Raw genomic sequence first — 13,813 nt, forward strand, 5'->3', positions numbered from 1 at the left:
TGGCAGCACATTTGGCTGCCTGAAACAGGTCCAAAACCAACACATAAACATGTCTGAATGAGCCAACAACACAGTCAGAGCCAGGAGAGATTAAGCAAAAGATGTTCCATCGCGCGAATGATTGATGCTTTTATAGGGAGACAATCCTGTCCTGTCAGGCTTATAACATCTTCTCCCTGTCTATGATATATAGCCATGGCTACTTTGAGCCCCCCAAAAGTATACTTATTATTAGGGATGAACATATTGGAGTTTAGTTTAACGCTGATGTTAAAATCCGATGTCAAAGCTACCGTGTATACCTATATAAACGTAGGTACATGACCTAATGATGCCACGTAAAATGTCGCGCTACACGTGCAACGCGGCATTCCTAACCTAGCCCACAATGTCTGCTGTGTGGATCGAGCAGTCAACAAGTCGAGCAGTCATTTGAAAGAGTAAGAACATTTCAGTGAGACAACTCAAAGGCGAAATCCATTAAAGCCAAGATAATGTAATTCATTGCCCTTGACAATCAACTCTTCTCTGTCGTGGATGATGTTGGCTTTCGCTGACTGGTCGAGCACCGGTACACACTACCAAGTGCGCTATTTTTCAGATGTTGTCCTACCAGAGTTACACTGTAATAGTGTCACTGCTGTTAGCTTCACAACATGCATATTATGTAAAGCTGTTTGGGTCTTTGCGTGTCAAAAAAGATACAGTAGCACTGTCAAAGCTGTACAAAAAGTCTGCAAACAAGCAAACACCAGCCACGAACGACGTGTTTACAATACCACGTTGGTAATAAAGCATAATTGGTTCGACCTAAACTTCTGGGGTAGCTAGCGTTAGCTTGGTACCTAGCTAGCACCAATACAACCAGCCTGAAAACAATGACCAGTTGAAACTGCAGTCATTGTCATTATTCTTAGCAATGATTTAGGAATCCTTGTAAGTATTAGCAAGGCTGTCACTTGTTGTTCGCCTATTGAAATTGTACTTCAGTTCATGAAAATAAATAGCTAGCCAGCTACTAAACCCTGTTGCCCAAAGCTAAAGTTATAAGCAGCCAGCTAGCTTCATCTGGCTAGTGAGGATCGACCGGACCGGGTTATGTGTTGTGAAGCTAGCCACAATAAGGATTAGGCACAATAGTGTAATTTTTGGTTTGCCTTCAAAATAAAATTGTCATTGACAGTGATGCAAATGAATACAAATAGTAGAATTATGCCATACTTTTATTTTGAAGGCTAACCGCAAAGTCCACTAGTGTGGCTAATCCTTATTGTGGCTAGCTTCACATAGATGGGTCTGACCATTAATCAAATAAGAACTGTCTTATAAATTAGGGTTATTTTAGATGACACCTAGCTATATAGTTAGCTAGCTAACTATATAGCTACTGAAACAGATTATGTCGTTTTACTATGTTTTTGTGGAAGAACATTGTTTGCATCCATGAGCTAGCTAGCTTTTTTTATGACCAGCACTGTAGGTGCATGAGACAACCTTAACAGCATCATAGCATACGTATCTGTCACGACTTCCTCCGAACTCGGTCCCTCTCCTTGTTCGGGCGACGTTCGGCGGCCGACGTAACCGGTCTTCTAGCCATCGCCAATCCACCTTTCATTTTCCATTTGTTTTGTCTTGTCTTCCCACACACCTGGTTTCAATCCCATCAATTACATGTTGTGTATTTAGTCCTCTGTTGCCCACATGTCCTTGTCCGGTATTGTTGATTGTAAGAGTTTGTGCACATTATGTCTGGCGTGCGAAGGGTTTTGTCCCATTGTATTTATTTATTGTGTTTGTTCACGGTGATTTTTATTATTAAACTGCACCGTTGTAACACAGTCTTTGCTCTCCTGACTTCTCTGCCGCCAGTACGCACACATTACAGTATCGATGAATCGTTGAGATATATGAAATACGAGTGATAGTGTAATCAATGTGTAATAACTATGTAAAAAATGTATGAAAGTGTTAAATTATAATGTGACGTGCAGTTATATTCAGGTCCTGATTGGTCAACAAGCTTATTTGACACATCAAATAGTGTTATTTGTTGGGGGACACGCAAAGACCCAAACACCATTCCATAGAAATCCTGTTTGAGAATGAAACGACTGAACAAATTAACAACGAAACAGCCAGTAAGTGAAAGAAATAGGTTCTGATTAGGTTTTACTGGTAATGGGGACATACGTAAATGCCAACAAAATAACTTTTTGGTCAGTGTGTGTGTGTGCCTGCGTGCGTGCGTGCGTGCGTGCGTGTGTGTGTGTGTGTAACCTTTATTTAACTAGCCAAGTCAGTTAGGAAACAAATTCTTATTTACAATGACAGCCCGGACGACGCTGGGCCAATTGTGCGCCACCCTATGGTATTCCCAATCACGGCCGGATGTGATACAGCCTGGATTCGAACAAGGGACTGTTGTTACGCCTCTTGCACTGAGATGCAGTGCCTTAGACCGCTGCGTCCGTGTGTGTGTTAACTATTTAACTGTACAAGAATGCTTAAAAGGCCACTAACATTTTAAAAATCAGTTATCGGTATCGGGTTTTTTGGCAAGGAAAAAAATCGGACATCGATATCGGCCAAACATGTAATATCGGTGCATCACTACTTATTATCACACATGATTGTATAAGTATGTGAAACTTAGGTAAAAACCTGGGCAGTAGCTGTTACACATTGGCCATAAAAGCTGGTTACCTGAGTATTGATCCCTGCTCACGGATGCTCATCAGATCATAAAATATCCAGTCTGGCCGGATGGACAGGACGCAGGGCCGCTGTGATTGCATTATGGCTAATTGATCCTATCAATTACAGATTGGGCCAACAGCAGTAATGACGGTGTCCTGGTTTTAATGACGATGGGTGGCCTGGGGCGGTGGGGAGGTAGGAGGCTCCAGTACGGTACACCGTGACTCAGCGATGTGGAGCTGGAGTCAAGCTAACTCACTAAGCACTACAGCCTCTGTCTGGTTACCGTTACCGCACTCACACCGCTTGATATCCAGCACTCTAGGGGCAACCAGGGCACTCTAGGGTCAAACAGGGCACTCTAGGGTCAAACAGGGCACTCTAGGGTCAAACAGGGCACTCTAGGGTCAAACAGGGCACTCTAGGGTCGACCAGACCAGGGCACTCTAGGGTCGACCAGACCAGGGCACTCTAGGGTCGACCAGACCAGGGCACTCTAGGGTCGACCAGACCAGGGCACTCTAGGGTCGACCAGACCAGGGCACTCTAGGGTCGACCAGACCTGGGCACTCTAGGGTCGACCAGACCAGGGCACTCTAGGGTCGACCAGACCAGGGCACTCTAGGGTCCACCAGGGCTCTCTAGGGTCACAGAGGGCTCTCTAGGGTCGAACAGGGCTCTCTAGGGTCACCCAGGGCTCTCTAGGGTCGACCAGGCCTCTTTAGGTTCGACCAGGGCTCTCTAGGGTCGACCAGGGCTCTCTGGGGTTGCCCAGGGCTCTCTGGGGTCGACCAGGGCTCCCTAGGGTCCACCAGGGCTCTCTAGGGTCAACCAGGTCTCTCTAGGGTCGAACAGGTCTCTCTAGGGTTGAACAGGGCTCTTTAGGGTAGACCAGGGCTCTCTAGGGTCGCCCAGGGCTCTCTAGGGTCGACCAAGACTCTTTAGGTTCAACCAGGACTCTCTAGGGTCGCCCAGGGCTCTCTAGGGTCGCCCAGGGCTCTCTAGGGTCGCCCAGGGCTCTCTAGGGTCGACCAAGACTCTTTAGGTTCAACCAGGGCTCTCTAGGGTCGAACAGGGCTCTCTAGGGTCGCCCAGGGCTCTCTAGGGTCGACCAAGACTCTTTAGGTTCAACCAGGACTCTCTAGGATTGACCAGGTCTCTCTAGGGTCGACCAAGACTCTTTAGGTTCAACCAGGACTCTCTAGGGTCGAACAGGGCTCTCTAGGGTCGCCCAGGGCTCTCTAGGGTCGACCAAGACTCTTTAGGTTCAACCAGGACTCTCTAGGATTGACCAGGTCTCTCTAGGGTCGACCAAGACTCTTTAGGTTCAACCAGGACTCTCTAGGGTCGCCCAGGGCTCTCTAGGGTCGCCCAGGGCTCTCTAGGGTTGACCAGGTCTCTCTTGGTCTCCAGTTACCATGGCCTGACATCCTATCTCTACAGCACCACATGCTCCCTGCCGGGTGTTTTGTAGAAAAGCACACCGTCACTCCAGAAGTGTCATCCAGGCCAGGCTAGCAGAGTCATGGTGAGCGGCAGCCGCAGGGATGGGAGACACAGATCAGGCCAGATTAGTAGAGTGGGGAAAAGTGGAGGGGAATTGAGAGTACTTAGTTCCACTCAATTGGTTTGCCCTTATCACTTTTACTTGCTAAACTGGTAGGATAATCGAGGGTCTCTGTCATCTAGTATGCCTGTTCATTTATTCATTCATCGCCTTCCTGATAACCTACATTTCATTCAGTAGTGTTCTGTTAAGCGTGTAATAATCCAAGCATGCAAATGTGGGTTTTAGTGCATACTGACAATGTGTCCCATGTATGTAGATGGAGCTAACAGTATTTTATCTAAAGATCAGAGGCTCACCATTGCACACGTGTCTCTATTGAGGGAGCATAGACACTGTTGACTGACAGCATTAAAAGGTCTCCCCCTCAAAGTTGACATTTCTTGTGACATTTGCCCTTTGTGGTGACGGAGCGCTGACTTTAGGATTCCTCTGTCTGTCTGTGTCTTCTCCTTGTAGCATTCCTAACCAATGCTTCCACAATCCACAATGAGCTGGATGCATTTCTGAATAACAGCAATTCTTTCCAAGGGGTTTTTTTTCTTGCGCGGCCTCGGACGTCCTTGACGGGTGATTGCTTTGGAGCTTCCAGGTTTGTCTGCTCCTATTTAGATGGCTAGGAGCTGAATTGAGGCATTACATTCACAGGCACTGGGACATAGATACCAAATAGGACAATAAAACAGGTAGTTCAAACAAAAAATGTATCCATGCCATGTTTTGACAACATCGTGAGCATGGATAATGAAATCACCACTGTTTAAATGAGGTTGTACATGGAAGACGGGGATGCATGAAGTTACAGCTGACATGAGGACAAACTAGGCTAGCCAATACAATCCTCTAACAGCCTAAACAAACGTCACTAAGGCTGTGTTTATACAGCCAGCCCAAATCAGATCTTTTGACAAATCGTATCTTTTGCCCATAATTGGGCAAAAGATCACAATTTCTACTGCCTGTGTAAATGCAGCCTCTGGGTTACCAGACTTTTTTTACCGGTGGCATCTCCCTAGATAGGCTACTTTCATTTTCTTTTCCATATCACACAGTAATCCTAGTGGAATCCTTCCAGGTCAGGACAAACATGTTCAAAATTCTCCCTTGGTATGCAAACACACCAACGAGTACATGTCTGCATGATACATCTACAGCCTAACACACTTTCCTCTTAGCTTTACTCTCAGCCATACTGCAAGCTAGCATGGGCCACCAGACAAAGAGCAGCCTCACCAACCCACACGCACACGCACGCGCACGCACGCACGCACACACACACACACACACACACACACACACACACACACACACACACACACACACACACACACACACACACACACACACGCTCAGATTAGATCAGGCCTCCACTTCATTTTGCCAGTTTGGTATGAAATGAGTGCCTGTGGATTCATGCTGGAATTTCTCTAACAGCAGTTAACTAACTGTGGTGCCAAAGAAATTGAAGAAAACATATGCTCACTTAGATAAAACTTTACATTAAAGTTTCTAAGATGTAATAATACTATAGCTAGTAACAACAACAATGCTGTTAATAACTACAGTAATAGCAGCATCACTCATCTGTATAACAACATCTTCATGTAAAGTGTTACCCTCAATTTATTTTGCCTTTATTTAACCAGCTAAGTCATTCTGATCACATTCTATGTTTATATAGGTCAAAACAAATACAGTAACGTTTGATAATCAGACAGAATGTAGGCGGTAATGAAGCAAGCACCCGCTGGGCTAGATAGACCCTCCGATTCCTCCTGCCCGCAGTAATCTGGGGAGGATTGTCCAGTAATCTCAGGCAGGATCCACACTCCTCTCTAATAACAAGCATAATCCTCCTCTTATCATTCCTATCATCAATATCTAGGAGATAATGGTTAACTCTCCAATGACATCACAACCTGCCTAAGGGCTGATAAGAGGCCAAACACTGAGAGAAAGTAGCTCAGTGTTTACAGTAATGTGAGGCATTGGGAAATTGGGACGGGTACAGGTTCCTTTTCATGGACGGGTGGGTGGGCGGGCCAACAGACTGTGAGCGTTAAAACACATGGCAGGGAGCGGCATACAGTAATAACAACAAACTGCTCTAAACAGACTGCACATGTTCAAGATAAACAACTTTCTGGCTAAGTTACAATGCAAGCAATATCTTAGACGCGCTATACTGTAGACCTACAGTGGGGTTTCCTTTAGAGATTAGATTCACTAAATCAGAGCCTAACATGTAGGCTAGCCTAAGAGGAAAGTAAAACGACATATTATTTTGGGCCGTACAGTCAAAACTGAAAACGGTAACATCAGAATGATTCAAATGTTACAACGTTTTCAATGTTTTCACATCTGTCAACAGTCGGAATAAAAAGTAGTTCCGCCGGAGGTCCCGACTGAGCTGCCTGAAGCACTAGAAGAAAATATACCAGTCGCACTTTCTAAAGGCTCATACGAATATGAACCTTGTGCACAGTTGCTTAGCCCTGATTTAACTACATTATGGTCACACACCCACCGTCAAACTTGCAGAACTTTGCGAACAGCCAAAGCTCCTGCGCTGTGACAATCAGTGTGACTGCGACTTCGTCCATGCACTTCTTGCATTGATGCGTAATTCTTATCCAAATTCAAATTCAATGTCCCTTCACTGATAAATCAACAAACCGTATCAGAAAGACATGTTCACCGCAACCTGAGGTACCTAGAGGTTTTGCCCAATAAAATGCAGTGTATATTTTGAGTTGACTCACCGTTTTCTGACAATGTTTTTAAACAATTTGTCGGGAGTCTCCGAGTGTCGCTGCCACCACTATGATACGGCCTCCCGAACTGCACTTCAGTGATCGCAAGGTAACGTTACCGCCCACTGACAGTATACTCCAATCGAAATGAAAAAAATACCAGTTGACTGGAATTCCATCCAATGATGATGGAGAACAGATGCGTTTGACAGAAGCTAACTCCAATCACAGCGTCTTATTTCACAAGCTAACGCCTTGACAGTTTCCTTCGGTAGGCTACTATAATGTACTTTTGACAGACAAACGGAACGTACAATGAGTACATTTGACTCCTTTTACGGGACGGTATGGGCCCAACCATTCTAAGGAACACTGGTTGAAAACGGCAACCCGACGAAATCATTAGAATGTCTCCGGCGAATATAGTCCTCCTGGGTAGATCATATTTCTTGTGTCGTGTAGTGTGAGGATGCAAGTTTTACATTCTAATTGAGGTGCATTATTCATTACATAGGCCCAAGGGTTAGACTAGCCTATATACCAGGGGCATTTCTAGGATTTGAAGACATTGGGTGCTTAGCCCAAAGCCAGTAGGGAGTCCGGGGGCATTCTCCCCCGCACCAAAAATAAGAAGAAATTGAACAGCTAAATGCATGAATTTGGTACACTTAGAGATGAACATTGAGAGATTAGATATTTTTCAGGTAACTTGCACCTTCCCACCTGCCACAGCAGACATTGCCAGTACTCAATTACAGTTGCTATTGTGAGCACTTCTAACCTGTAACTAATCTGGTTCAGCATATCAACGGGTGTGCTGTAGAACCACCATAAAATAAACATGGATATTTTCTATCAAACAGATGCTAGTCATTCAGACATCCAAACAATGTTTATTTGTCAAAATCTAAATACAGGGGAGTGTACCCCATTTAATGCTAACTCAAGACAACTGGGTATTCAACAAGAATGTTATGGTAAAAGTAACATACAAAAAAGTTGTATGAACATTGTAGTACAGTTCAGTGTGTACGAGTGTGTCTCAGGTGTAGAGACACACAAGTCCAGAGAACTGTAGCTACAGATTGTTACACCAGATAATGTGATTTACCCATAGATTTCTGCCAACAGGTGGGTGTCCAACCCAAAGTGCTGCATGTCATGATAACAGAGACCTATCTTGATCAATGAGAGATGACTTGAAATAGACAAAATGGCGGTGTACACATTGTTGGATTACTTAATTGAGCAAAAAAAAGTATTTATTTTAATAACGGCAGATTTTCTAAATTCAAACTGACCCCCTGCAACTGGTAACAGACATTTTATGAGACTCCTGTTTCCCCGAATCGAGGATGAAGACAGCATTGCTAAGGTTGGTTGAAGATTCTCTGTGCTAAACCAAACAGTACCTATCCTGTAACTCCCAGTAATGGATAACAAAAATCTTTGGTTAAACCACATTATCTGTAGCTACGATAAATATCTATGACTAAAAAGAGAAGAGGTTTTACAATCGACATACAAAAGATCTCTGATTGTAAAACCTCTTCTATTTTTAGTCATAGATATGGCTACCGCTAGTTGTTTAGCTTACTTAGCTAGCTAGGCAAACTACCTACAGTACCAGTCAAAAGTTTGGACACACCTGCTCATTCCAGGGTTTTTCTTTATTTTCATTGTACATTGTAGAATAATAGTCAAGACATTAAAACTATAAAATAACACATATGGAATCATGCAGTAACCAAAAAAGTGTTAAACAAGTCAAAATATATTTTATATTTGAGATACTTCAAAGTAGCCACTCTTTGCCTTGATGACAGCTTTGCACACTCTTGGCATTCTCTCATCCAGCTTCATGAGGTAGTCACTTGGAATGCATTTCAATTAACAGGTGTGCCTTGTTAAACGTTAATTTGTGGAATTTCTGTCCTTCTTAATGTGTTTGAGCTAATCAGCAGTGTTGTGACAGGGTAGGTTGGGCATACAGAAGATAGCCCTATTTGGTAAAAGACAAATTCCATATCATGGCAAGTACAGCTCAAATAAGCAAAAATAAATGACAGTCCATCATTACTTTAAGACATGACGCTCAGTCAATCAGTGAATGGATGATCTCCACATGTATGGTTTCCACCGTGAAGCATGGAGGAGAAGGTGTGATGGTGTGGGGGTGCTTTGCTGGTGACACTATCAGTGATTTACTGAAAATTCAAGGAACAATTAACCAGTATGGTGTCATGACGTTGGCCTGTGGGTAAGGTTTATGACCCCCCCATAAATACCTTTCTTCCTTCCCTCTCTCTCTTGACTCTACTGAAGGACTCTTGAATAGCCTTTGTTAAACATAGAGAGTCTAGGAACATCAAACGGTGGGGGGAAAGGAACCATATTTCGGTAATCTAACCAGTGGAGTATATGCGTTGGTACTTAATGAATATGATGTCAGTTCGGTTGTCATCTGAGACATTATTACTGATGACAGGACGACATAAACTGTATCTGGGAAAGTCTACACATTCTAGTTATCAGATTCACATGGAATTGTTGCGCAATTTAAATGTTTAAATATGAAACTATTTGTGAAAAGATTAAATGTAATCTTAGCTTCCAAATGAGAGAATTGGGTTTTCATAAGGTTAGAGCTCTGCTCAATCAGTGGCCCACCCCTGTGAAGAGACATGGGTTATAAACTATGAAACACACCCTTCTTTCCCTCCACTATATAAGCCCTTGACGAAAATGTAACCTCCTGTTCCGAGTACGCGAGGCCTGCAGCCTCTGCGTTAAAAGGGCAAATAACTTGCTGTTCCGGGTACATTAGGGCGACGGTCCGATGTCAGAAGGATTCAGATAATAAGCTGTTCCGAGGACGTGAGGACAACGGTTCCACGTTAAAAGGACTAACATGCCAGCTACAGAATTAAGCCAACCTCAGCGTGAGCTTTGGTTGCGAATGGTATGACCTTTGAACTCTTATTCACTACAGAAGTGATACCTCCTAGCCGTTGAGTTAGCAGTGGCCGCTGTAAACGTGGGCTAGGAAAGGACGGACGAAGGAACTCTTCTAACAGACAACACGACACTGCCACCTATCCAGTTTACCAGAGACCCTCTTAAAGGGACAAGGAAGATCTCTGTTGGGCAACATGGCCAGCATCTACGACCAATCTACCGAAGCGCAGCTCAGAGTAAATATTTATTGCATTCTCCTTTTTCAAATGGGTGGTAATTTAGAATGCATAAGATACTGTATTTACGATAGCATAGCTTCTCCCTTTGTTCCTCGGTCTTCCCGCTCTTTTACTCAAACCCCGCTCTTTGTGTAACCAGCCGTCATATCTCTTCCATCTGCTAGGGATGTTTTCCTTTATAACATAATTAGTAATCAATGTATGATCCATTCTGTGTATATGTAATTCTGTGTGATTAGTTAGGTATTTAGTAAATAAATAATTAAACCAAAGTTTGTATTGCTGATTCAACTTGTTAGCCAGGGTTCGTGAAGATAACCAAGAATTCTACGATGTTTAGATGAGACTGAAATAAGGTGACGATTAATATTGACTGCTATTGATGTAAAATATTACTAGGTCTTTAAGATTTTATACGGAAGATAACAGCTCTATACTCTTTCGTGGTGCCCCGACTTTCTAGTTAATTACATTTACATGATTTGCTTAATCAGGTAATATTAATTACAGAGAAAGGATTTTATAGAATAGCATGTCATATCACTTAATCCGGCATAGCCAAAGACACGACAATGGCTACCACAGCGTTCTGCACTGATATGCCATCCCATCTGGTTTGCGCTTAGTGGGACTATAATTTGTTTTTCAACAGGACAAGGACCCAAAACACACCTCCAGGCTATGTAAGGGCTATTTGACCAAGAAGGAGCGTGATGGAGTGCTGCATCAGATGGCTTCGCCTCCACAATCACCCGACCTCAACCCAATTGAGATGGTTTGGGATGAGTTGGGCCGCAGAGTGAAGGAAAAGCAGCCAAAAAGTGTTCAGCATATGTGGAAACTCCTTCAAGACTGCTGGAAAAGTATTCCCCATGAAGCTGCTTGAGAGAATGCCAAGAGTGTGCAAAGCTGTCTTCAAGACAAAGGGTGGCTACTTTGAAGAATCTAAAATCTTAAATATATTTTAATTTGTTTAACACCTTTTTGGTTACTACATGATTCCATATGTGTTATTTCATAGTTTTCATGTCTTCACTATTATTCTACAATGTAGAAAATAGCAAAATTAAAGAAAAACCCTTGAATGAGTAGGTGTTTCTAAACGTTTGACTGGTACTGTATATACAGTGCATTCGGAAAGTATTCAGACCCCTTGACTTTTTCCACATTTTGTTAAGCTACAGCCTTATTCTAAAATTGATTAAATCATGTTTTATAATCAATCAACACACAATACCCCATAATTACAAAGCAAAAACAGGTTTTTAGACATTTAGACAAAATTAAAACAGAAATACCTTATTTACATAAGTATTCAGACCCTTTGCTATGAGACTCGAAATTGAACTCAGGTGCATCCTGTTTCCATTGATCGTCCTTGTTTCTACAACTTGATTGGAGTCCATCTGTGTTGAATTCAATTGATTAGACATTATTTGGAAAGGCTCACACCTGTCTATATAAGGTTCCACAGTTGATAGTGCATGCCAGAGCAAAAACCAAGCCATGAGGTCAAAGGAATTGTACGTAGAGCTCCGAGACAGGATTGTGTCGAGGCACAGATCTGGGGAAGGGTAGCAAAAAATGTCTGCAGCATTGAAGGTCCCCAAGAACACATTTGCCTCCATCATTCTTAAATGGAAGAAGTTTGGAAACACCAAGACTCTTCCTAGAGCTGGCCGCCTGGCCAAACTGAGCAATCGGGGGAGGAGGGCCTTGTTCAGGGAGGTGACCAAGAACCCGATGGTCACTCTGGCAGTTCCTCTGTGGAGATGGGAGAACCTTCCAGAAGGACAACCATCTCTGCAGCACTCCATCAATCAGGCCTTTATGGTAGAGTGGCCAGGGGGAAGGCACTCCTCAGGAAAAGGCACATGACAGCCCACTTGGAGTTTGTCAAAAGGCACTTAAAGGACTCTCAGACCATGAGAAACAAGATTCTCTGGTCTGATGAAACCACGATTGAACTATTTGGCCTGAATGCCAAGGGTCATGTCTGGAGGAACCTGGCACCATCCCTATGGTGAAGCATGGTGGTGGCAGCATCATGCTGTGGGGATGTTTATCAGCGGTAGGGACCTGGAGACAAGTCAGGATTGAGGGAAAGATGAACGGAGCAAAGTACAGAGAGATCCTTGACGATACTTGCTTTAGAGTGCACAGGACCTCAGACTGGGGGCGAAGGTTCACCTTCCAACACGACAACGACCCTAACCACACAGCCAAGACAACCCAGGACTGGTTTCGGGACAAGAATTTCTTTGAATTCAATTATACAATGTCGCCATCATGTGGCCAAAAGCTCACCTATCAGTGGTGGTTCCAACTCCCGTTATTAAACTGCAACATAATGATATCAAGAATAACACAGTTAGTACATTTGGTTGCTTCGAAGGTGTGGGAACTTACGTTTTGCATTTCCCATAGGTCCCGGGAACGAAGGCATACGTTTCCTAACCGGTAAAACTGAAAGTGTTTTAAACGCTCTGAGAACAGAAATGTTGCCTATTCTGGGAACATACTTTTTTTAGGTTGCAGGGAGCTTCTGAAAACGTTTTTCTATGACTCTCTGAAAAGTTTTATTAACGTTTTGAGAACAGAAATTATGGGTTATTTGAAGGTAATTAAATAACGTTAAGAACCTGCTTCAATACATTTTTTAGCTTACTTAACTGTTTTGAATTTCAACCACAGGACAAATGGAATTTAATTTGCTTAGGCATTAATCATGCAAACACGTCTTTCCTATTGTGGCACAGCATCAGTGAGATTCCAAACTATGATCTTCTGTTCTCTATCCTTGGAATTAGTCCACTGTGCCACCAGCATAGAGCTAGCCTGCCATTAAGATCAGGTGTGGCCAATTAGTGGGCGCAATCAACACACCTGAACACACTTAACAAGATAGAGGAGAGAGAGAGAGATTTGTTGAGGCTGAGAACGGAATGTATATGTTTTAAAATAACATTCTTAGAATGTTTTTTGAATGTTACTAACGCTTTCTTGTGTTTTTAATGGACAGTTTTCTTAACGTTCTGAGAACGGAATTTATGTTTTTAAATAACATTCTTAGAACGTTCTCTGAATGTTACTAATGTTGTCTTGTGGTATTGATGGTTCCCAGAATGTTAGCTAGGTGATGATGATGATGGAAAAAGTAAACTCAAACATTTTAGAAAAAGTATTCAATGAAACGTTACAAATCAAAAAGACACAGTAGAACATAGTAGGATATACACGATTGGAAACCATAACTCCACTTGGTTGTTTATCATTTCCGCTAGTGGTTTTGAAAGTAGTGCTCACGAGCCAAAACAGATCTCTGAAAATACTGCACAATTATGTACAACGTCATTCATTTTGTATGATGTTTTGTCCTGCAATTTGTTAAATAAAAAATCCTTCAATTCGGATGAAATGTTACAAATTCTAATTCGCACAACATCTTACGAATTTGTAAGTGCTTAAAGTGCAACTCCAACTCTTTTCAACATCAATTATATTTTCTCCAGCACGATACCAGCGTCTACATATGTTAAAAAAATTTGCATTTCTACTTTTGTAGAAAAAAAAGTAAAGTAAAAAGGTTCTACCCG

The 13,813-nt window shown here is 42.8% G+C and overlaps 1 protein-coding gene across 9 annotated transcripts in view; it reads right to left on the reverse strand.

The window, feature by feature from the left end:
- Positions 1-7,134, reverse strand: part of LOC106579667 (microtubule-associated protein 4) — a 135,089-nt gene extending 127,955 nt beyond the window's left edge. For all 9 annotated transcript variants that reach the window (XM_045702769.1, XM_045702773.1, XM_045702775.1 and 6 more), the window contains exon 1: positions 7,030-7,134. The gene's annotated coding sequence lies outside the window, so the exon portion shown is untranslated. The remainder of the gene's footprint in view (positions 1-7,029) is intronic.
- Positions 7,135-13,813: the final 6,679 nt, after the last annotated feature.

This window comes from Salmo salar, chromosome ssa19, assembly GCF_905237065.1.
Source record: "Salmo salar chromosome ssa19, Ssal_v3.1, whole genome shotgun sequence".
Taxonomy (NCBI): Eukaryota; Metazoa; Chordata; class Actinopteri; order Salmoniformes; family Salmonidae; genus Salmo; species Salmo salar.